Source organism: Meriones unguiculatus, chromosome 14 (genome assembly GCF_030254825.1).
Source record: "Meriones unguiculatus strain TT.TT164.6M chromosome 14, Bangor_MerUng_6.1, whole genome shotgun sequence".
NCBI classification, from domain to species: domain Eukaryota; kingdom Metazoa; phylum Chordata; class Mammalia; order Rodentia; family Muridae; genus Meriones; species Meriones unguiculatus.
The window spans coordinates 58,860,759-58,886,840 of NC_083361.1; the positions used below are offsets into that span (position 1 = coordinate 58,860,759).

Sequence of the window (26,082 nt, forward strand, 5' to 3'; positions counted from 1 at the left end):
CCGTGACTAGATGCGTATGCTTGCATTGAGCTCTGTTTCTGTAAAGTCCAGTGGTCTTGCATGGATGGAAGAAACAACTGGGGTTACCAGGGCAGGTTTGACTCTTTGGAGCATGATTTTCCTTTTCATCTGCTGTTACTCTATAAGACCTCCTGCTGATCAGTCTGGCCCAATGAAACTGGTGTCTTGACAATTACATTCAAAGCCAGGGTTAGGAGAAGCACCAAAATTGGAGCTGTGTGGAAAAAAAAAAAAAACTTGTCTGTCCTTCAAGAAATTAAAGCTGAGAAAATCTAAGTTGAGGTATGAATTAGGAGATGTTCAAAACAAGGCAAAAACAAGAGAAATAATTTGCATGAACTTTGTCTTTTATATAATGAAAGATCCCAATAAACTTGTGTGGGTCTTATACACTTTTAAATGTAATTAACCAAGTTATAGAATGTCTCTTTGCATTGTTGAATGAGCAAAATTGTCTTGACCCTATAATCAGGATAGTGCATGTAGTGCAGAGTTGGCTTTGGGACAGATAGTCGAGAAGAGGAAAAACACAGTTAGAAGGGAAGATAGTGAAGTAAGCAGCACTGTGAGGCAATCTGCTCTACCATGGGGCCCAAGCTTGAAAGATACGAGGAACAGAAGCATAGCACAATCCACACCAGGGATTCAGCTCTTCATTTCTCTCGGTCACTGCAAGTTGAGTCTGCGGTTCCAGATACATGATGATAGCAGTAACAATAACTGGCCTATATAAAGCAAGGACAGTGTTCAGAGCCCCTGATGAGGGCTAGCCTAGCATTAGTTCACTTAACCATGAGAGAATCTTGTGAGCTGTGGAATGCTCCAACAGTACAGAGAAGTAATTGGAGTTACACAATTAAGAAATCTGGCCAAGGTTGCATAGGTATCAATCAACAGTGCTGGGCTTCAAGCCCTCTCCTGATCATCTGACTGCAAAGTTTTCCTGGTAGCTTCTAGTTAACCATACTGCCCTCACCCACAGCCAGACACTGATGAGCTTTGACGAAAATTGGAGATCTGACTCTAGAGACTAACTTTAGTTATTGCTCATACAAGCTTGAATAAGTCATGTCATCTCTTCAGATCTCTATTCTGTCATCTATCATATGAGTAGATAATATTACTTGCCCTTCCAAAGCCTCAGAGATAATCAAGTGAGATAGCTCACATGCAAGAAGTTAGGAAATAGGAATGTGCTACACAAATACCAGCTGATAAGATTTATTTGGAAGCACAGTCTCTCAGCAGCATTATACGAATGCAGTTATTATTTACAGAGCACTTTTGTATGACAATTAAATAGTAGTTCCACCCAAGCCAATATGATTAAGAAATGTAAATGGTGGACTTTGCCCACAGAGACAAATGAGCCTGCTCTGGAGGACATGGCTGTCTATTCCATAACCATCTGTTCAGGTCATTGGCAACAATAGAAAAATAAGACATGTGCTACATTCTCTTTTCCCAAATCTAGCTGTACTTACAATCATTGCTGCTTACAGATTAGGCAGAAAAGAGTGTCAGAGATTTCTTGGATATTAACAAATGATTTCAGGTCTCATGCACATACCTGTAATCCTAGTACTCAAGAGACAGAGGCTGGGGCATCTGGAATTCAGTATCATCTTCAGCTACTTGGCAAGGTCAAGAACAACTTTTTTAAATAAATAAATAAGGCAAACAAACAAACAAAGAAAAAACCCCAGGAGGGGTCCATCTAAAGAATTTACCAGCATCTGAATATTGGCTTGTTTAGAAAAGATTGATCATTTGCTATATTACAAACTATTTTTCTATTTAAAATTAAAGAACAAAAAAATTGACCTATTTCTGTTACACGGGCAAGGCTACAGGAAAATGTAGTGCCACAAGGTAACTTGAAGAAATTCACTTATCCGATTTTTTCATGTGTCTGTAGCATCTAAATTCTCTCTGCTTTTGACAACATAAAGGAGTTCTCTCGACTACAAAAATCTGTTTTGCAACCTGCATTTGTTTTGTAGCCAAGCAGATAGCTGAATACAAGAATACACATATGGAATCTTTCTATATCCAGCACCCATGCCCCTTTTGTAATAATATCACCTTAATTTTCCCTTTAACACCCCCCTCCCCATTTCCTATTCTCAATCCTTAAGGCTTAAAACTCTCCAACTTAGTTTAGGCAAGTAACCTAACCTAAGCCAGTCAAAATGATTGTTGATTGTTTGTTTGTTTTTCAAGTCTGGGTATACAATGCAATCACTTGATACAGATGCCAACAGTGGACTGTCTGAGGCAACTATTGAGAAAGATCTTAAACAAGGAAGGCAGAATGTTGGAGATGCTGGTAGATGCTGGTAGATGCTTCCACTGGCAGTTGAAGAGGCTCTGTTTGGCAGAGACAAGTGATTAGGAAAATAGTTTCCTATTGGCATCATCAACTCATTCAGCCTTCCCCTGGTCCTTTGAGTCATATAACTAACATGTTCTCTTTTTTATTACACCAGTTCCTAGTGAGGTTCCATTTCTTGCAACTAAAATTAGTCTTGCTAATCTAAGGAGGTTTTCAAGCTGCAAGAATGTTCTGTGGATTAAATGTACCACCTGTTGGGACCTAAATGGCTTCCTGGGTTCAGGAAATAGAAAGAGTAAAATCTTAAGAGTTGTTCCCTTTTCATTCTCCACTCAGTCATTCAGAAATGTTGAAAATTAGTGACAGAAGCTATCCTAGAGCACAGGGCACAACAGGAACTTTTGTTTTTTTGTTTTGTTTTGTTTTGTTTTGAGACAGGCTTTCTCTGGGTAGCCTTGGCTGTCCTGGACTCACTTTGTAGAGCAGGCTGACCTCAAACTAACAGAGATCCACCTGCCTCTGCCTGCCTGGGGGCTGGGATTACAGGAGTGCTCCACCACACCCAGCAGACAGGACCGTTTTCAGTGATTCGTTTTGGTATAATCTTTAGCTGTGTCTCACCAACAGAGAAGATCAAAATGTTCACTACCTTTCAGAGAGAATGCAAACCCGAAGAGATTAGTTGAGCCTCAGTTAACACCTCCCAGATATTAGCAGGGATTATTTTCTTATCAACATAATGTGAAGAAGCTGCAAAGATGGTAGCAGTGCTTGGAACATAAGCATGAGGACCTCCGTTTAAGGTTACCACCCACGGAAACACTGAGCTTGGCGTCCGTGGAGCGGAGACAGGAAGATGCTGAGGGCTTGCTGGCCAGCCAGCATAGCCAAAGTGGTGAGCTCTGTGCTCAGCGGGAGACCTTGTCTTGAAAATAAGTTGGAGAGTGATAAAGAAAGATAGCTGACATCAGCCTCTGGCTTCTGCACACACCGGCCCGCAGAAGCACACCCCTGTGCGCAAAGAAGAAAATCAACAACAACATTAATATATTCTTTGAGAATGTATTAAAAAGAAACACACACACACACACACACACACACACACTTAATTGAGACTCAGAAGATAGGCACGGCAACTCACTCTGATGATCCTAAAATGTACTTGAGAGGCTGAGGCAGGAGGGTGAACACAGGCGGGAGGGTCAGCCGTGTCTTTATAGTGAGTTCTAGGCCAGCCGATTGCTACATAGTGAGACACACACACCCTCCCCACAACTCAGGTGAACATCAACAACAAAAAGGAGTCAGGTAGCAATGCTCATCCCATCACTCATAAAACTGGTAGCAGATAAGGAAGGTTGTGTAATTACTCCTTTCACACTGGAAATCTATGGTCCCATTGGGGGTGGGGGGTGGGGCCCACAATTAGCTTGTGCTCTAGCATCAGTCCTAGAAACCTAAGCCTTGGGTTATAATTCGAATGTCACCCTTTACTGGCTGTGGAAGCTTGGCATGTCACGTCATTTCACTATGTATCTGTAATATTAAGCTAGTGACACCAACCCTGTGTGGCTCAGATAAATTATGCATCAAACTCAGAAAAGACCTTTGCAAATGCTTTGAGAAATTTGAGGCTCTAGGTATCTACAAGATATTGTTACTATGACTACCCATTAGTAGTCATCCCAAACACGTGAATTCACCTATGTGTGAGAAACTTCTCTCTTCATGGCATTGGAGGATATGGCCTAGAGGTCGCAGTGAGGTTGTGAGTCCTCCGTTTATGCTTGATGCTTTACCTCACGTATTATAAAGCTTTGCAATATTTCTGTGCAATATTTCGGTTCCCATGAAGGTATGAGCTAATAATGCCTGTCAAACAATGAAGTAATACTTTGTGGCAGTAACCCCACATTCCATAGCTCCTTCTGCCTCCGGTTTACTTTATGCCCTGCATTCCAGTTTCTTCTCAGCCTCAGTTTTATCTACCTCATGTGATATGGAGCATAGGGACCACCTCTGATGCTCATATGAACATGCAGCTCTCCTACCTTCCTAGACACACAACTGGCTCTCTTCCTCGGCCATCTAAGTTCATGATTGACCAGGCAGCAGTCCAAATCAACAGGACATGCTCATGTGTCATCTCTCAAGAGAGATCCTTCCGTGCTTTCTTCCCTTGCCAGGTAGGACCCCACAGAACATTGCTCATATGAAAAGGTCCAGTCACAGAAGGCTGAGCCTCCTTTACTTTGGCCCCTGAACTGGTGTGTGAATCAGAATCGCTCTGAAGACCCAAAGTTAATATGTAGTGTGCATGAGAATAAGCCCATGCTGTGATAAGCTGTGGCTATTTTAATGTTTCATTCCTAGAAATATCTTGAGCATGTTAGCTATAAAAGTAACATTCCCTTCTCTTTTCTTTGTCAGCTATATTTACCGAACACATCTGGGCTTTAACCTTTATAGTCAGAGAGGCTTAATGTGAGAGGCCCATAAATATCCCTTCACAAAAGCATGGTGGATACTCAATTAGGCTCACAAGAATTTCATAGCTGAAGAGACTGATTCATTGATAAATAGAAGCAACAATAAATATGTGTCGACTGACTTATCTTTTAATAATTAAAGACACCCTGCTCCAGAAAACTCTTTTGTGAAGCCACTTTAAAAGAGGCTATCAAAATAGAGAAAATTATGGGAGGATATAAATCGAGCTCTGCACTCGTGCATCTTAATTCATACTCTCAACAAATGTTTAGTAAGTGCCTGCTGTAACCAATACCAGGTACCATATTAGTTCCTTCCTAAGGATTTGCTAGTTATCTGTTCCTGCCACAAATTAAACAAAAACATAATTAAGTTCAAAGAAAGGACATTTTATTCCCTCATAATTTCTAAAGGTCAAAAATGTAAAGTCAATTTTTTTGAGTGGTTTCTTCTTAAAGTCTCCTGTGAGGCTGTCATCAAGCTCTTGGGTAGAGCTGGCATGATTTTAAAACTTCACTAAGATGTACGCTCTGCTTTAAAGTTCACTCTCACAGTCGGTGGGCCCTCTGTTCCTCACTAGCCACAGATGATACTCAAGTTGCTCTCTACTTAGGTCTTCCTTTAAGGCGTCTCCAAGCCAGTGATGAGAGAGAAAGAGAGACACAGAGACACTCACACACCGAGTCTTAGCTAGAGGCCACAGCTGACTTTTTACCACCTAGTCTTTGGAGTCATGCAACACTGCTCCCAGGAATCAGATGTCACCGCTTAAGAGGTGGACTATCATAGAATCAATGGAGACAGCTTTAAAAGTATGAAGGAGGACAAAATAGAAAGACAAAATCATCAACGTTTTCTTCACTCATCTTCATATTTTTTCTAATTATAATCAGCATGTGTTGTTTTGAAACTTGATTTTCTGTCAGTAGACAATATATATCATTACATGCTTGGAATCAGATGAGAAATAGACTTAGACCAAGGGCAAATCTGACCTCCCTCAGCTCTTCTAGAAGAAACTGGGGAGCATCAGTCCCTCGTGAAGATGCTGATAATTTTTCCTGAGAGATGCTCTTTTTTTATTCTTATGTCAGCCTACATATATGCAGAATTCTAGTAGGGATGGGTACGTTAGTGGTTCAGAAATAACTGGAAAAATTAACATGACACAGAACCTTAACTTCACATTTTGTTTCTTTATGGGGTACAGCATGTGCATGCCACAGCACCCATGTAAATCAGAAGACAATTAATGGGAGTTGGTTCTTTCTTTCCACTCTGTGGGTTCCCCAGGATTGAACTCAGCTTGTCAGGCTTGGTGGCAAATGCCTTACCCACTGAGCCATCTCACTAGCCACAGACACTTAAGATCATTGGAAAACCTAGAAGTTTCAATATACTTCTCAATAAATTTTAATCCCGCAATTTATTTAGTTTTTAGCGGTCTGACTATATTTTGATCTGCTGAGATGCCTAGTATAGACTCAAATTTTCACCATTGTCTTTCACCTCCTGTAATGAATTCTGAAGCAGAGATTCCATCTGTCACTTTAGAGGATCCAGCATCTCATCTCCGGATGGAAATCAAGTTCAACAGCCGAAGTACCACTTCATCATCAGCAATGTGGAAAGCCGCAAATCAGCTAAACTACCCTCGCATTCAGAAGAACCTGGGAGTTGCACCTACAATGGGTTTTGCAAAAAGAGGTGGTGGCTCGTGGTTCTCAGCGACGGCATAGGGGTCAGGTAATGGTTCGTTTGGAGTTGGTGACGTTGTCCCTTTTTGTCTTCTCCATAACTCAGGCCTACTCTTCATTTCTTCCCCCCCTCCCCAGCACTGCCTCTGCCACCAACAATCCTCATTACTCTATTTAAATCTAAGAAGAAAACCACATGCAGGTTTCTGGAGAGCTGCGTGTGGCTAAGAAAGCCTTGGGTTGGAATGGAGCCCTGTAATCCCCTCACAGGGGTGGAGAGGAAACAAATCGGGAGAGGGCTCCAAATGCCACCATTGCCCCTTCTAGCTAAATTTCACATTTTGCTTTTTTTTTTGTTAAACCTCTACTGGCTACACATCTGAGAAGGCTTAAGAACATAATTTATTCCATATAAGGTTCCCAGTAATTTATGCTCACTAAATTGGCAACACAGGAAGAATTTTTTTTTTTTATTGACTACCACAGAAGATTATTAAAGGCAGTCTTGCTCAAGTAGAGACTGCTTGGACAGCCATACTATTCCCATAAGGAAATTGCCTGGATTCTTAAGTTTTAAATGAAAATCATTTTTTAACTTTAGAATTTATAAACCGATAATGTCATTTATTTATTTATTTATTTATTTATTTATTTATTTATTTTTAGCATTTGTCCCTGCATACATAACCCTTCTCTCCACAGTCTAGCTCAGGGATGCACTTCATCTTGCCCAGACAGAGTAAATACAAGAAAATCTTCTCTCTATAACTCACTCGATTTCTGTATTTTTTTTTCAATTTCAGATTTATACCAAGATAATAGCTCAGTGCCCTGCAATGCTTGCTTTCTGACAGGTAAATATTAACTATTTGTTCTCAGCTTTGCCTTTCTCGGCAAGAGATAGAATTAGCAGCAGCCATTTCGTTGTTTTGTCTTTAGATGAAAATCAGATTGGATCTATGTGTACAAGGTCAAACCTGTGCTTGCAAAATAGGAACTAGGCTCTATTATTTAAACAGGAATTTTCAAATATTTATAGTTTCTACTCGATGATCAATGCATTTTTAAAATTTTCCTCCAGAAAATATGATCAAGGATTGAAGAATATTATCTGTAATTATTCAATAACAAAGTCATATGTTTTTCTTTTCTGTTGCCTTTTAGGACTCTTTGTATTGAGAATACCCAGCTGACAAATTTATTGAAAAATTATTTGGATTCCTAGTAATAAGAAAGTTTATTTAAAAAAAAAAAAAAAAACTCTACAGGTTACTTTGTTTACCAGCCTTGTGTGACAATAACAAATACCTAAGATAATAAATTTATTAAAAAAAAAGGTTAACTGGGTTCACAATTTTAAGGTTCTTATCTATCAGTAGTCCCTATAGCCTTGTGGCCTTTAATAGGCAGTATATCATGGAGGGAGCGTAAGGGCAGAACATATCCGAACTACTCTGAGAAGAAAAATAGCCAGGAGGGGGAGTGAGCCTAGCATCCCCCTCAGGGGTATGCCTGGGTGACTTACAACTCTGTACTAAATCCCATCTCTTAAACATTCTACTATTGCAACAGGATTATTATGTTGGGAGACTTTGGATCGAAGATAAGATAGAGAAACAGGAAGTTCATATCAGAACCATAAAAGTCAAAGTAAAGTCGGCCCATGTGGTACGCCTGTACAGAGCCACCAGAACAAAGAAGAGTTGAGAAATGATCTGCGGGATGCATGTCCGAGTCATCTGCTTCCACGTGGATCTGTTGGAATAGGCTGCACAGAACTGTAGTGTTGTGTTTGACAGCCAAAGTTTGATTCTGTCCTGTGAGAGCTCGGGCGTCTCACAGTTTCGCCTGTCTTTGAGTCATGTGTTAGTGGCTAGATATTTGTACATTCCCACAGTTGTCCAGATATCAAGACACAGGCAAATAGCTGGGAGATGATTACTAGGGCCAGGACATCCTTTTCAACTCAAAGTAAACAAAAGCCAGAAACTTCTTCATAGAAAATTTCAACTGTTCCCTAGAGCTCTGAACAGCAGAAGGCACACTGTCCAAAAAAAATGTGTTCTGCTTCCTTCATGAAGCCCTTTGCAATATGAATGTTTAAAAAATAATTCACATGAAACATGGGGCAGTCCGAAAAATTTTTAAAGGAGGAGTGTGTCTGAAAAAGAATAAGAAGATGTCTTGCCACTAAGCCAGTGGGAATTTGAAATTACTCCAAGCCAGCCAGCCAGTAGAGTAGCTAAACATAAGGTAGAATTCAGAGGAAGCTGATCATGTTTTGATTTAATTTAATGCCTTTCTCCATGCTTGTTTCTGAGCTCTAATTGATGCCTGTGTGAAAAAATGTTAACACAGAGCAGTATTATAAAAGAGGCCTCGAAACCTCTGAGGTGCGTAGATCCTCCCCTGCATGGACCTTGCCCTCTGCCCGTGACACTGGTCATAAGACACTCGTGCTTAAGAATCCAAGTTATTGCCATTTTCTAGGCCATTGAATGTTATTAGGGAGCTATGTGACAACAACAACAACAAAAAAGTCTTGTTCGGCTCAATTAAGAAAGTATCTTCATGGTTGCCAATGCTATACATGAAGTGATAGATATACATACACAAAGTCCAGTGAGATTTTTACCATGGCTCTGGCTGTAGAAAAACCAGTGTGAAGAGCATGGTTGAGCACTAACATCAAGCTAAGATATAGCTCAAGCAGCAAATCAGAAAGCATTGATTTGAAGCCTCTTGAACAGTGTCTTTTACACTGGAGTTTCTTGAAAGTGAGTATACAAGGTCAAGGTCAAGTGTACAGTTCAATATTGGCACTCAGACTCTTCCATTCCACCACGCTGGTCCTACCATAAATTATAGCCAGTTGACAATGACTATTTTATGCAATCATAATTAAAAATCCCAAATGACAAATGTAAAAGGCTATTCACGTGCTTCCCACCAACATTACACAAATTAAAAACCTATATTCTTCAACTTGCATCATTCATTCATTCAGAATATACTGAGCTTTAATTATGAGCCTGGCACAATGCCAGGAGCTGGGAACGCAAGTGAAATCAGCCAGACTACCAGCCTCCAAGGAGCTTCCAGCCCTGAGGGAGAGACCCAGCGAGAACTAACCAAAACAGTGTGCCTAATCTGTTCTGGGGGAGGCACAAGCTCCGAAGAGGAAGCCAAAGGTACCAACATTTTTTGGCACCTCTACAAAATTCGCAATGTATTCTGGCTGGGTTGTTTTGGGCAATGTTCCTCCTGTACTAACCTCCTCTTAGGCTTCCAAAACTATGTTTGATGTATTCTTCTCTCTGCCTTAATCTCACATATCAATATTGAGGACACAAGGAACTCAATTAAGCCTATCTAAATTTGATGAAAATAGAAACTTCAAATTCTAGGCTACCATTTTAATTCTCCCCACCACCACCACCACCACGAAGGGACAGGGAGAAGGCACTTCATGATTCAGAAGTGTGTAGAAATTTGCATTTTCTTTATTCAAAATTCAGTGGTCTAAGGTTCTTGATCATTCTTTCCAACCCCAGAGGAGGTAGAGGACAGTTGGATCCTGCCTTTGCTCTGTGCTTCCCAGCAGCAGGACTCTCTGGCATCCTTGTCTTTGGTTTTTCCCTACCACCCACAACTTCTGAGCCACAAGTCAAAACCACCTCTGCCATGTAGCTTTTGTCCAGACAGTTATCCACGTCAAAAGGAACTTCTCTCTCGAGTTTCCAAAGTTCTTGGCATTAGTTATAAGGGTGTATTTCTAATGCTGTGTTTTCTTGCCTCTCTTTACTGCATCATGATGGACATCTCTGACCTATCCAATAGGTACATAAATGCATAAGTAAGCATGTTCTCGTGAAAATGAGCAAAATAATTATTCTTTCTCTACTACTAGATTCTTACCCTCTCAGCCCAATCACATCCCCACCACCCTCCAAATGTCCAAATTAGGGGTAAATTTGAGGTAGAAGTAGGAAGGCACATATTATCTTGACCTTTAATATCTTCCTAAGACACCCTGACCTGGCGCACTTCAGTTCATGCAGAGGCAGGTACTTCCTACAACTTGAAGCTTTGAATACTATCTCATTCTTGTTGTTTCAAATCCATAAACTAATTGATAGCTAGATAGACACTGAGTTTTTTCCTTCACAATAGTTTTATAAATGAAAGCTTAAGCGAAATGTTATACTGGTGTTGTGGAGGAAACAAATTTGATTCTGAATTACTAATCTACTTTGTCTGGGTTATCCCTTACATTTGGTCAAACATGTCCATTCAGTTTGCTTTCAGTGACATCACTGGTCAGCTAAGCAGCTCAATTATAAGAGGCCGGAGCTTTATCAAATTGGTGAACTAATTTGAATTTTTGGTTCTGCCTCAGAATGTAGAACCAGTTTGAGAGTGATTCTCCAGTAGACAAGGCATTGACTACCTAGCATGTTTGTTTGTTTGTTTGTTTGTTGTTTTGGCAACCATGTGTACATCTTGTTCCCCAAGAACCCTTTCTCAAGTATTGCATAGTCCCCATACCACAGGTTTGCTTTTTCCTTCCTTCTTCTCCCACAAATGTCAGGCTTATCCAATGTGCTCTCAAAAGGGAAATAGTCAGTTATCCTAGACTTCTAGAAAAACCTCATAGCCACTGATTCATCTCTATAATATTAAAAAAAAAATGGGGCCACAGTGGCCCAGCCCTGAAAACAGGCTGTGCCATGGAAAGGTCTCCCTTGACCATTGGTCTATTGTTTTATAGCTGAGCAGTCAAGGTACCAAAGACCTGGGTAGGCTCCCTGAAGCCCAGACAGATCTCTAGATATGGGTACTGCACTGTCCCCAGACAGAGCCTTCTCTTAGCATCTAAGATAACTTAATTTTCTCCTGAAGCAATCTGAGACTGAAGTTGGCTGCCTCCTGGATCAGCATGGCTGTAAGCAGGGTAAGCTTCATCCTAGCTGGTTCAACTATGCCAGGTTTCCTAACAATAACAAGGGGGTGGGGGGGGGTGGGGGACACAGAGGCAGAGACAGAAAGAGAAAGAGAGGCAACTTAGAACTTGTGGGTGTTGTGGAGCTGTGAAAAATAATATCTGTAGGCTGAAGATGCAGCTGGCTATTGAGTGCTAGTCTTGCATGCACAAAGCCCTGAGTGCAATTCCTCGTACTGGGGTGGAGAAAAATTATTTGTGCAAAAACATGACTTGTGGCTGTGGGTGTAGCTCAGTGACAAGGTGCTTGCCTAACAGCCTTGGGTTTGATTCCCCTCTATGCCAATATACCATCAGGTCTGGTAGTGCATGTTTGTAATCCTGGCACTTGAGAGGTGGGAGAAAAAGAGATCAGAATGTCAAAGTTATCATCAGTTATGCAGTGTCTTTGAAGCCAGTCTGGCCTACTTGAGACCCCGTCTCTCACAAAAAGAAAATGGGTGGTTGGTGGATGAAAGGAAGTAGAAGGAGGAAAGAAAGAAGAGGGCAGCAGTAAGGTGCTTAGCTGCATGGAACTCAGAACTCCATTTAGCTCACCTTTGTTTTCCTGTGTGTCTTTTCGAAAGAACCTTAGCAGTTTTGGGATATATATATTTAATCATGAAGATCAAACTGTGAATAATACAGTGAAAATTGCTGTACCCAAGTCTAGAGATGTGAATGTCAAACCTCGAGAATATGAATTCTATCAGGACAGGTGAAAGGGTGTGTGTGTGTCTCCATGTGTGTGTATATGAGTGTGTGTGTGGTGTATGTATGTACGTGTAATTGTGTAGCAATCCATGCTCTCAGGACTAAGAGACAGACATTCACTTTGTGGGATGCCTTCAAGAGCAATCGACCGGTGGTCTCTGGAGAAGACAACTGAAGGGCTACCAGGAAAATCAGGTCAAATGGAGACCCATACACTGGCCTGTGAAAGAGGCCAAAACTTGCCATGGTTCTCATACTTCTTCCTGTGGCAGCCTCAATTTTGCCCCCTGAGTTGTTCCAAGACAGAGGCGCTCCCCACCCCACTCCCACACCCCCACATAATCAGGTATTGAGGTCCACTAGGAACACTAGGAATTGTTTGTGTAGGAGTAAGAAAGGCTGAAGACGATTAAGCCAGCTTGTACTGGTCAACTCCTTTAGCTGGCCCCAACCACAGTCAGGACACCCTCCCAGGAAGCCTCTCAGGGCCCATCTGTTGCCTTTTCCTTGGAGCCTACAGAAACTGGCCACCGAGCACCCCGAAGAGGAAGAGGCAGAGAACCCATCCTGGCTGCACATATGGCAGCCAGGCCACCTTTGGACCTGCAGCTACACTGCTATCAGGCTAATGGGCCAAAGGGCTACATGGCAGGCTGGGGGCGTCTGCCTGTCCTGAAAGAGGGAAAAGTCTGACACTGCAGAGGGTGCAGGAAGTCATGAACAGTGAGAGGTGGCCTAGAGAAGGGTCAGTCCTTCCCATCAGAGGACAGACAGAGCCAAGGAGAAGGCAGGTGTGAGGAAGAGCATGAAAGGTGAGTAAGGACCAGGCCAGGGGCAGAGGAATGGGGTGGAAGGGGGCTGTACCGAGGTCAAGAATCAAGAATCGCCTTCTGACAATACAGAAGTGGAGTCTGGGAGATGCGTGCTGCGAGGCTGGCTGTTGAGAGCACTAGATGAAGCAAATAATTCAGCTTGTGGGAGTAGCAATCTCTAGCCCCTAACGAAATGGCAGCCAACCATATTCCCTGGGGACACCAGACGCGGCAAAGGGCAGGAAGGGTGTGGCGGTGTGTCTCTCTACAACCCCTGCGCAGGAGTTCTAATGAAACCAAGAAGCCCAGGCGATGAGGAGCTCCTACCAAAATAATGATTCCCCCCCCCCCTCTTGGTTGTCTGCTATTCCAGAACTCTTGTTGGCTACTTCCCTCGTTCAGCTTTGGATCCTAAGAAGAGAGGACTTCTGCCCTCCCAAGAGTTCTTAGAGTTTCAGAAAGAGCGAGGGGGGCGGGGGCGGGGACGGGGGACACGACACTCTCTGCTCAGCATGAATTCTCCTGGGATCGGTTTCCGGGCTTCCACGCAGGGCCTGCCAAGCCCGTGAGGCGGCATGCCTGGAGTGTGGCCTGCCGACTCCGGCAGGGGCACAGGCAGCCTCAGGCCGCAAACACAACTTTTTGTGAAAGGCACTGCTGTCCCCCTGAAAGGTGTTATAACAGCAATTCAATTACAGTAAGTGGCACTGCAGCCCCCGCACAGCTGGGTAGTCGGTATCTAACGGCGCCTGCATCCGGCTAGAGGCAGCCACCTTCTCCCCCTCCCCACCCCCAACCTTTTTCTGATTCCTCCGGTTCAGTCCTCCCACCCCCACCCCCACCCACACACACACCACCACCACCTGATAGCTAAGTCAAAGCGCTTAGTCTGTCTGGACAAAACCCAGTAAGAAATAAGCACGAAGAAGTCCTAAAACCTGGACGTGGAATCAGAAAGGTCTCCTGAAGTTTCCTCATTTTCTTCCTTGCCTCCTAGGGGCAAAGGGACGTTCCCAGTCTGTCGCAGAATCGCTTAGGGCTGAGCGCAGAAGCTGCCCCGTAGTCACTCACGTGCGGTCTGTGCCCTTGAACGTTACAGTCTCCTATCGGGAAATGGTCCTCCCTGAACCCCAGCCAGCGTGTTCTGCAGGCCCTTAAGGAAGGGCCCAGGTGGCTCCTCCTGTGTTTCCAGGTCTTGGTTCCTGCTGATCACAAACACCCTCAACACTCGCAGGAGTCAAGACTCATTCCTCCCTCCATGAAACGAGTATCAGCAACAACAACAACAACAACAACAACAACAACAAAAACGACGCAGGGGGAGGGAGATGGAGGAGGAAGAAACCTGCTCAAGCCAACCACAGCAAATGTTTAAGTAAAGGTAAAAATCAGCATTTTTTTTCCTGTGAAGTCAGAGTGAAGGTAGCTCGGAAGAGGATTTTATTTATACAAAATCATACCCACCTACACCCCCTCCAAAAAAAAAAAAAAAAAGAAAGAAAGAAAGAAAGAAAAAGAAAGAGAGAACAAAAAGAAAAAAGAAAAAACAAGAAGAAAGGTGTTGTCTGCAGTGTTTGGTTCCTCAGTACTTTGAAAAAATAAATAGATAAAACGGTTTAGGGATTTCCAGATGACCACTCGGGAGTCCTAGTGTGTGGTCGCGCACCTGGCGGGACAATCCACTGCTTGCGGTGGCGGCAGAAGCTTTCCTGTGAGAGGGGTGCTAGAACTTCAATTGGCTTGGAGTTATTGTCCCCCAACGCAGGGCTACCAAGGGTTTCAGTGTTTGCCATTCGGGAGGGACGCCAAGGCGCGGCCGTCCGTCCAGCCTCAGACCTTTTAGTTCTCCACTTGAGCCGGCTTGGTCCTGCTGTAGACTGCGCCCTTCTCCGGGCAGCCTGCTCATTATTGAGAGGGCCAGCAAGCAGTGTGTGGTCAGCGTCTCTTGATTCGGAGCCACTGGGCAGGGCAATGCCAAGGCCAAGCTGGAGGCTTTGTGGGCCTAATGGGCCCGGAATGCGGTTGCTGTGCTCAGCCTTCTTTCTTGCCGGAAAGGAAACAAGGGAGCCCAGGTCCGCGCACTACCAGAAGCATTTGGGCCGCTTTCGGCTTTTGTTCGTTTTAAAAACCCAGCTTCACTGTTTCGTTGCCCTCTCAGAGATGCCTCTGACCTCCTCTCTATACGACTCTTCCCTAAGTTCTTGTTTTATTTATTTATTTATTTATTTATTTATTTTTTAAGAGACAGTGGAACGGTGGGCGAAAGTTTGCCCTGAGCTGGAAGGTTGTTTTGTTTTGTTTTAAATGGTGACCTATCGTCAGAGGTCGCAAGTTGACTGTGATCTGGGGTTGCTGCCCTCGAGGGTTCCTGCCCTGGAGAGCTTGGTTAAGAAGTTGCTCAAGGGACATCCTATGGCAGTACTTGGCAAGGTTTCAGGGGTCGCATCCCTACCAGGGATGAAAACACTCTTGTTTTGTGAACAAAGCGGGTTACCTACCAGATCACGACATTAAGGTGTTTTGTTGTTGTTAAAGACAGTCAGGCCAGCTCTAAGCCATGTAGGAGTTACATTGTTACATCCAGGACCTCTCCCATGCTGCTTGGAATCTCGGAAGACTCGGAGATTCCACCAGAAGTTCCCTTTTTTAGCTGGGAGGGGACCAATTCCAGGCAGGTCAAGAGCTCCTTTCAAGCTCTCCCCATTCCCTTAAATTCTTGCTTGTGTCCAATTTGTATCCTAAGCGCCTCCAGGAGAAGCCCCTTCAAATTCAGGGGGCAAAACCTTTCTTTCAAAACCCAGTTGGGTGCCTCCATCCTTCCCAGCGGGAAAGAGAGAGACTGGGAGCCCTATAAGAGCCCCTTCTAAGCAATGTACAGACTGCCCCCTCCATTTTCGACTCCTTTCAGATGTTTTACACTTGAGAGAAGCTCAGGGCTTCTCTCTATCCCCCTACAGTGGATTTCTTGACCAGAAGGTAGCAGCAGCTCCCACAGACATCCGACCTCCGTCTCCTAAATTTCCAAACTATGAAGTGCCTTTGGTGGGCTCTTGGGTGAGGATTGCTTCCAGGGGCCAAGTTCTCTTTTGCTTTGCACACGGGGCCTGACCAGCCAGTCTGTCAATCAGCCTGTATAGCTGCACACCCAAGCCTTGACCAGGACAGGATTCGAATCTTCAAAGATTTGAATTTAGAAAACCAATCGGAGCAATTTCTACACTTTTCCTTCCTCCCCCCCCACCTATATGCATCTGTCCATAGTTCAAAAAACAGGAGCTCTTTTTTAATTCAGGTCTTCTCTTCCACCATTTTAGGGCTTGAAGTGTGTGTATGTATGTATGTATGTATGTGTGTGTGTTTGAGTGTATATTCATGCAATAATGCTCATAGATGTGAATATGTATAGAGTTGATAATGTTTATAAATTGTCTAGTATTAGTCTTAGAGTGTAAACTAAATGAAAAATCATCCCAGTGTGTAGAAAGGAGAAGCAAGTCTAAGTATTTAGGAGTTAGTCATTAATTATTAAATCTAAAACTCTTATGAAATTCCTTTGCTTGATACAAATGAAGCACCAGGATTATGTTGTTGTTGCTGTTCTGTCTTTTATTGGAAATACGAACCCAAATTCTCTTTTACTAAAAGAAAGTTCTGAGACTAGGATGCACTTTCTTTTCTGATGACTGTCATCCACAGCATAACAGTCATGTTATGTCAGGATATCTGGGGGTAGGGGGAGAGAGAGAGAGAGAAAGAGAGAGAGAGAGAGAGAGAGAGAGAGAGAGAGAGGGAAAGAGAGAAAGAGAAGCCCTACAGCCATGACCATCTTTGCATCAAAATTTTCCAGACCTCTATTTTTGATTGTGATCCTACTGATCTGAGTTTGAAATGCGAGCGCAGTGAAGCCCCTAAGCCTTCAATCCTGTGAAATTTTCAAAAGATCTCTAGAAGCAATCTCAGGCTGCCTGACCCCTGACAGGCACCGATCTCTTTATTCCTCCGGCTGCCAGCACTTCATTTGTTGGAATATCTTTCAGATTTGCACCTCCAGATGACAAACCTGAGTGTTTATTATGTGAACATGAATCGGAAATCTCCAAGCCCGTACAAAAGCACCATCTTAAACAAAATATTTAATTTCTCAGCCTAAGTGCCAGCTTCTTTATTTGCTTTTCATTAGCTTAAATATTTTTCCAGGTCTCTCCGAGTGTCACTTTGATATTTAGATGATTCTCTTTTTTAATCATTATTTTCCCCTTGGGGGGAAAAAAGTCTTCTGTCTCCAGTGTGTGCAAGTGCTCATATAACATCACAGTGCTGCATTTAGCCAGGACTCACTGCCTGATATCTAACACTGAAAAGGGGGACTCTTCTCCAAACAGGGTGGGGGCAAGTTCCACACCAGAAAAAACAAAACAAAACAAAAAAACAAAACAATGCTTGGTTTTTGTTTTGTTTTAAACCAGCAGTCAGGGATCAATGATGACCCCTCCATTTCATTTCACTTTTATTTTTCTCCTGGCCTTTGAGATTCCTTTTATTATTATTTAAAAACAAAACAAGACCTCAGAGAAAGTGCAGGGGAAAATCTTCCTCATTTCGAGCATGCCTAGCTTGGAGCTGGTGTCTCCCTGGGTGTGTCGAGTTTTAAATGCCTGTCTTGATCAGTGACTCCTGTCCTGGGCATTCATTCCCGCCCTGCCACTCTGGGGCTAGAGGGGCACTAGAGGAAAAGGAGACGGGCATATTTCCTGAGATAGAAATGCTGTATTTAAATGACCTCTGCCAAATAAATATTCCACCCACAAGACATTGAGGTGGAGACACTGGCCACCCTTGCCCTAGTTTCAGCCTCTGAAAGGGAGTTTTAGAGCCCAACAGGTCGCCCTGGTGAACTGAGTTGAGCCAGGGAGGCAAGACTGCATCCGAGAAGATCCTGGGGATGAATCACCGATATGAAGCAGTCCCAGGTCCAGAGAAGGTGGGTCGACACCGCCTCTACGTGTTTGGATGCCTTGTTGCTATGATTAACTTATTAAACCCCCTCGTAATTATTTTAATTTGACTGGAAAAATACTTTGGGCAGAGATAGGATGTGTTTGTATTTATCTTCCCCCACACCATACACACCCATAAAACCTGTGTTAAAACAAATGTTACTTTCTTCTCTCTGTACGTGGGCCCTCCCTTTTTGAAATAGACCAGAGGAACTGCCATTAGATCGAATGGCAAGTCTTTATGGAAAGTGTTTTGCATAATTACATACCAAAGCCAGAACAGTCACCTCCACATTTTATGGGTCACAAACCATCAACAATTGCCACATTATTGTCCACGAAACCTTGGTCCCTTCCTTGACGGAGCAGACTCCACTGCCTAATCTAGAACGGGAGAGGATGGAAATCTCTTCTAATAAGAACCCAAGAAGATTATGTCCTCAGTGATGCCGTGTTTACATATAGTTATAAAGTTCAGAGAACCGATGGGGAGAGGAAAGGAAATCAGACTAGGCCTGATTAAGAACGCGCACTCGTGTAATGTAGATAGCGCATCAAAAGAGGAGGCTGAATACCTCTCCCCTTTCAGTTTCGACCCCTTTTCTACCTTTGTGATGCTGTAATTAAGATATTCTTATTTAGACAGACAGCTTCTCTGGTAACTGAATAATATTAGCCCCTTTGATGTCAAACTTTTGACAGTTATCACACCAGCACTGGGCAATTTAGCGCAAATACCCTCCTTTATAAAAAAAAAAAAATAGAAAACCTCCAACGTCTTTGAAGAAGTCTAATAAGTGTGATCCTTATCACCAAATGATTTAAATCTCCCCCCCGACAGGACGCCGGGCTATGAATTACATTCGGTTATACATAATAAAGCCGAATTTGGGTTTTAGTTCATTGATGCGATGCTGAAAGGCAGAAGACCCCCAACTGCATCTCTCTAAGTAGTTGCCAGACGAGGAGAAAGCACCTAAGATTTACCAGGCCAGGGCAGAGATGCTGCGGAGATGGGGGCTACTGAGGACAGAACGAAGCGCCTCTTCTCCAGCTCGGGGAGTGGGGCAGGACCAGACACCCACTCTTGGGATGAGATGTCTCTGTTGCTCTCCTAGCTTGATCGCCAAATTTGGGATTTGCCAGATGGCAGGATTATCTTCGCGTCTGTTACACTGTGTGTGTGTGCGTGTGTGTGTGTGTGTGTGTGTGTATGTGTGTGTGTGTGTGTGTGGAGAGAGAGAGAGAGAAAGAGAAAGAGGATGGAAAGTGAAGACAGCGAAGTCCAGAGACTGCGCTGGCTCCTTTAAAATGCTCGCTTGTACTCCTTTTACCCGCTCAGGGGCCCTGTCACCGCCTGGACCCGAGCCTTTGACATCTCGGATTGGCCTCGCTGCAGGCACAAATAACACCAACGCCATCCCAGTCTCTCGGCGTCAGCTCCCTGCCTGAGTCTCAGGACCCGAAGCCCAGTGCCCAAATGCAAAGAGCAACGAGTTGGGGGGTGGGGTATGAGCAAGACTCCTGGAAAGAAGAGTGGGAGGGTAGGAGAGTCGTTACGTGGAGGAGCAAAGAGGGAGGGTTAGGATGGGAGGAACTAGGACGGTGACACCTGGTAGGCATTGTCCCTGCAAGAGACACCTGTCAATCTCCGCTCAGGGGTCCTGGGGCCAGCGGCGGAGAGGCCGCCGTTCTCTTTGGTGATGTCATCTCGGAGTCTCTTCCCTAAGGAGGGTGAGAATGGCTCCGAGGGCGCTGAGCCCAGAGGGCTTAGAGAAACGTGGGGGAAGGAAAAGAGAAAATAAACAGAAGTAGCTCTCCTGGCTGGCAATTTACATGGAAATCAATAATCCAACTTTAATGTTATTTTTAATCTTGCCTGACCGTCTTGCCTTTTCACTAGGGGAGGAGGGATGGGGTTACGGCAGCCCATCCTTCAACCCACAACAGCGCTGGGGAAGCCTTATTATCTCAGATCCCGATGTAACCGACCCTTTCCCCAGATCCAGCCCCCCTCTTTTTTTTTCTGCCGGATGTTCCAAACGCAGCCTTCAGGCTTGAGGAGGAAACACTTGGGGATGAGTTCTGAAAGTCTTCCGATACTGCACCGGGTGAAGGGGGAGTTAATTAACGCCAGGCTTGCTCGGCGAGTGGGAGAGGGGCCCTCGGCGTGGGTGGGCGGGCCAGGTCGAACGCAGAGGTGCGTGCAGTGCGGGAGGCGCGGGATCTGGAAGCCCGAGCTTGCAGGCCTTGGCTGGCAGGAGGTGAACGGAGGTGGCTCGGGCGGGAGACGCTGAGATGCCCCCAAGGAATCCCCACGGTTAATCTGGGGAATTCTGATCTCCCACCTACTGAGCCCCCACTCCCAACCCACCGTGTGCTACATTCTTTTCGGCCGGAGCTAATTAGCAGCCTGCCAGCGGCCTGATTTATGGAAACGCTCGGGCGGGTGGAGACGCACCGCTCGCGGAGCTCAGGCTGCCTCCGGGCGGAGCGGAGGAGGAGTCTTCACCGACCTCCTCCGACGAATTCCCCTCCTCCCTGCCGGGGGGGGGGGGGGGAATGGAAGTTGCTGTTTCACTGGTTCGACCTGGCTGGTCCAGGGGTCTACCCTCGCCCTAGCTACCTTAGCCTGGAGCGTGGGGATGTCTAGGTTCCCGTGAGGAAGGCGGGGACTCTAAGTACCGCGGTAGTTGGAGTTGCAAGGGTTGAGACCACTAGGTACCAGCTCCAGCTGACCCACAGGGTCAGCTAGAACCAGAGCCTTCCAGGCCGGAGTTGAATCTCCATCAGGCGTCCCGAATGAAGGGACAGCGGGTTTGAAGGTGCCGCCGAAGGCGCAGGGGGACCAAATCACATCTCCAGGCAGGAAGAAGAGATGGGAGACCCCGCCCGCAGCAGAGGGACAGACCCCCAAACTCAAGTGTCTTTGTCTTGATCCTAGGGACGGGCCGCGGTCTTTTCCACTTTCTAGTTCCTTCTTTATGGTGTCGTCCCCCCCCCCCCCGTCCCCCAGTGGCATCCTCTATTCGGTCCAAGCGAGCGCCCAGCGAAGGGCCATTACTAGAAGCGCTTAGCCAAAAGCTTACCCAAAGAACCAGCGCAATCTGATAGTTGCCTTCCCGAGCTGTTGTGGGTGACCCAGGAGGAAAGGGGCAAGTTGTTCCCCCCTTTTCCCGTGGACTTTAGTAATAAGGATGGAGATGAAAGGGGCAGCGAAGGGCAGAGACGATTCTCAATATGGACCTGTTGCTGGCGCTTAAGCAACCGTTCTGCTCCTCAGGACGACACTGGTTACCAGTGACTCTCCAAGATGCACCGGGAGGGATTCAACCGTGAGAACATCTGTGCCCCCCGGAAGCGTTTGGAGGGGGAAAAGATAAGCAGAACCAGAGGCCAGAGGCTTGGGCAGCCTCAGTGTTGGGCTCCGGGTTCACTAGAAACTGAGCAGCACTGGTGGGAAGCGTGGAGAGAGCAGAAGTCCCTGGCAAGAAGGCAGTCCCTGCCCCTTAAGCCCCTTTCTCTCTCAACCCCCATCCCGACACCCCAGGCCTTGCGGTGGCTGAACTGGAAGTTGTGGAGAACGGACATCTCTAAGCTCATGTAAACTATATGTTTAAACACCCCATCGGTTTGCCTAGTTCAGAAGTTTTGATCTCCTGCCTGTTTCAAGAGCAGAATCATCAACCTTCACCTCTCTCCTCAAAACCGCATCATCTCCTACCTGTGGGCCCTCAGTTCCCTTTTTCTTTTTCTTGTGAAGACCAGTCGATACACACACAGACACAGGCACCCACGCACAAGCACACGGGGGTGGGGGGGAGAGAAGACAGAGACACAGAGAAAGAAAACAGGAAAAAAAAATTCCAAATGGAAACATCCAAGGATTCTTCCAAACCCCTGGCAGACTGTTAAAACTGAGCCCGATCTTTCCTCTATAATGTGGCATCCACTCCCTTGAGTGAGGATGACCTCTCTGAATTTCCCACTGTCCTAAGTAAGGCCTGTCATCTGCCTGGCCTGGACAATAGCCCAAATCCACCACTGGTGAGATGCAGGCTCACCAACATGTCCTCTTTGGATGTTCTGGTGTTTTGATCCCCCATTCCCAACCCCAACCCCATTGCCATTATCCAGACCAAAGCCTCACTGAGTCAGGTTGCTGACAGGCCACCTTCAGCACAGCAAATGCTGGAGGTTAGGTGCCCAAATAACATTCCCCATTTGTCTTTTTCAAAGTTGATTTATAGCTATCGACAGGTTAAAGGCTCATCTGACATCATTATTTTTAAAAGCTGTCTATTTCACAACTGCCACCTTTCATCACTTAGCACAAATAAATACTTGAAGAAGTGAATTGGAAGAGACTTTCAGATCATGTTTATAATTCTTGGTCGTCCGTTAACATTCCTAATGACCTGACCCTCGGAGTTTCTGTAGAATCCTAAATTGGGTTAAAAATCCTGCCATTTCGGCATTAAAACTTCGAGGGAAGTGGGTGGAATGGAGACCAAAAGAAGCACAGCCAGGTTAAGCTACAAGTTTGCAACCGGGTGATTAGAAGGAAAGGTTTCCTGGCACCCTGAAGGGTACAGACCATTTATGAAGGTCATTGAAGAAGGGGTACCTCCTGAGTCAGTGGACACAGTAGACCAGAAGTTGAAGGGCTTCAGACCAAGAGCACAAATTCTGCATGATTGCTGGTCCTCTGAGCCCTGCTGCAAAACCACAGTAACATTCCCATAATACCGAAGTGCTGCTCAGAGGGATTGCTGCCGCTTTAATTTCTATCGTCATTCCCAACGGGTCTAAGTGAGTAAGGGGCAATTCCTCTCCCGCGTCTTTATGAGCCTGAGCCCGGGAAATGTAGAAACGATGTGGGAACGAACCCGCTTGGATTGAAATCCATGCAATAAATCGAAATCAGTTCTGCAACTTTGTGGCCATTTTTTCGGTGTTCAGACTCTCTCTCTCTCTCTGTCTCTCTCCCTCCCTTTCTCTCCTCAGCAACGGGGTGCAAAAACTAGCGAAAGAAAAAGGGAATAAAAGAAAATTTACAGAGAAGAGAAGGGAAGAAAGAGGAAAAAAAGGGGGAAAAAGAAAAAGAAAAACCAGAAACAAAATGAGGTGCTTTCAGATCTCCCTCCCCACTTCTTCTTATTCCTTCTCCTTTTCTTCTTTCTTGTTTGTTCTTTTGACGGGGTGGGGGTGGGGGTGCCAGCCCTAGAGCTGTTTGGGGATGTGGAGGAAACCCTCCGCAGTTGGCCAGGCCCGAGATACCTCTGCATCAAGCAGGCTCTGGTCCCACCAAGAGCTGGAACTTTGTAGATTCCAGGAAAGACCCAATGCAAGCCTGCGGGGGAGGGGGAAGGGCTTGGCGGAGCTGTCCTTCCAGCAGCCACCACCTTGCCCCAAAAATGACCTCGGGTCTTCTCTTAATCTTGTAAGCCACTAGGCATGGGAGGGTCTGAGCACACATGGGCTCTGTACGAAACGTTTAGAAACTCCAGCCTTTGCTCAGCTCCGCTCGGGGACTGCTGCCTTCCGCAGCGAACTCTACCGAGCCAGTGCTCGGCTTGCGAAACCAGGGCGCGGTGTAGTGCCCTGGAGCGCCACCTCGCTTCGGAAACTGGAATAACACAGACAAGCCTTCCACTCTCCTGCAGCCTTCCTGCAGTTCCTTCCCTTTTATTAAAATCTCCAAAGAAGCCGAAACGCCCAGGCCTCCTTCTCCACTGGTGGGGAAAAAAAAAATCATCTGTGACACACAAAGCTCAAAGTATCTGCGCAATGAAAGAAAAATACAGAAGCCTAATTTCCCTAAACAAAGGTAGTCACCTAAGCTGCAAAGCTGCTTTCAGAGAAAAGATAAAATGAATGAGGCACGTTGTCAGGAGGCCACCAGTTCGGGCTGCGGTGTGCTTTGAGTCATTCAGCTGTGGCCAATGCCAGTGTCTCCCGTGAAGCAGGTGCCTAGGAAGTTATAACCTCCCAGTTAGGATTTCCACAGAAACCCATTCATTCTAACCCCTGGGGTATCGCAGAAGCTTTTCCAGGACAGTGGCCGGCCCACTGGAGCCTGGTTCCTCTCCGTTTTCAGCCTTGCTGTAAAAACAATCACCAAAGGAAGTCCTCAGCATGTCTGCCTTTGACCAACGAAAGTAGCAACTGCCAGAAATTATGAATTACACAACATTACTTTCTGCCAATGGCTATTTGCCCTTGTTTCAGCCAGTTGGTCGGTTAAGATGTTTATCTACCCTTAAATATATCCACTGGGGCTGGACCATAAAATATAGAGAAAATTAACTCGCTGATGCGCTATGGTGAGTCTTTGTTTCCTTTTCTTTTTGCCCCAGAGCCAAGTGTGAGCAGAAACAATACACTTTCCACTTTGGACATAGTTTTGAATGTGTGGCATCTTTCTTATGGCCCAATGAAGAACTGTGTGGTTTATTTGTTTTGAAGGGGACATGGAAGTTCCATCTAATATAGTTTTTACTTATGTGTTTACCTCTTTAAGTCTCTCTTTCTACATCTCTCTAAATCTCTCTCTCTCTCTCTGTGTGTGTGTGTGTGTGTGTGTGTGTGTGTGTTAGGGTGTCCAGTACATTAGCCAGGTAAAAGATGGCTGCCCGGGGACTGTGGGTGGAGGGAGAGAAGCAGGAAGAGTGGTGGTACATTAGCCCTTATTTTTTTCCTGCCTGAGCAAGCCAAATTTTGCCCTTTCGGAAACTTTGCACTTCTTGGGGTTGGTAGGGTGATCCCTGGGCAAGCTAGGCAGGAGATGGAATGAGCTCTCTCTCTCTCTCTTTGCAACCCGAGCTCCGTGAGGCAGATTAGGAGGCTCTCAGGGCTCCAGCTCAGAAATTATAGGGCTGTACCAGGAAAATAGCCAGTTTAGCTTTCTGGCTGGCTTGTCCCCTTTCCGCTAGGTTAAAACAAGTTCCTGAGAGACCATACAGGAGAGAGAGGCCTGAGATTCCTAGCAGGACTTAAGGAGCATCCCTCCTCCAAGGGCCAGCTAACAGGGGTGGCCAGGCTCTTGGGAGCTCCTAGGCTTTGGGGTGAGAATGTTAACTTGTGAAGAAGATGGTTGCTGGCAGAAGCTGGAACTAAGTGACAATTCCAGAGAAGTCCCTGCCATCCACTGCGGAGTGGCAATAAGGAACAGAGACAAAAACAGAAGGGAGGAAGTTCAGAGAAGGATGCACTCTGAGCTGCAGACCTCCAGTTTGGAGGAGGCTCTAAATCGGAAACTTTTACTTTTCTCTCTTTCCCTCTTTTTCCTTTCTCTTCCACCCCCCTTTTCACATTCATATTTTCTTCGATCACCCCCACACATTCTCTCTCTCTCTCACACACACACACAAATAAAGCCTGAGGATTAAAAAAGAAAATGATTTTCTTGCTATTACACTTCCCACCGCAAGATGCGGTACAAGAGTTAGTGTTTCAGCTAAGCCACAATGTTTCATCAATGCAAAACATGCAGCCAGAGGGTGTTGCTAATGACTCCTGGATGAGAGTGATCCTGCGACTGGGAGAAAAAGGAGAGAACAGAGGAGACAGAACACGGAGGAGAGGAACAATTTTCATTAGAGGACCGAGGTGGGGGCAAATCACCATGTAATCAGGCCTAACAATCTCACACCCTCTTTAAGATTTCAAGGTTTTCTCTGCTTAAGTGAGCTAGAGAGAAGCCAGTACCTCTTAACCACCACTTTTTTGGGGGGCACACGAATAACAGTTATGTTTACAGTTACCAGAAGAACTCTCCTTTGGGAAGGATCAAACATTAGAAATGGATGGCTACTCCAGGACTCAGGCCCTTTGAAGCTGTGGGGGCCTGGTCACCAATTACCCTATGCAACGCAGGGACGCCAAAGAAACTCAAGGCTCACACCTCTATTAGGGCACACAAATGGACAAACTCCTGTGAAGTAGTGGCGGGGGCAGGGGGACCAAGGACGACCCATCCAGGCTGCTATGGAGCAGCCCCCAGACGGAGCAGCCAGCGACTGCCTGGCCCGCT

The 26,082-nt window shown here is 45.4% G+C and overlaps 1 long non-coding RNA gene across 1 annotated transcript in view; it reads right to left on the bottom strand.

Moving 5' to 3' along the window:
- LOC132647229 (uncharacterized) overlaps positions 1 to 26,082 on the bottom strand; it is a 58,485-nt gene that overhangs the window by 32,158 nt on the left and 245 nt on the right. The gene's annotated exons all lie outside the window — the stretch shown is intronic.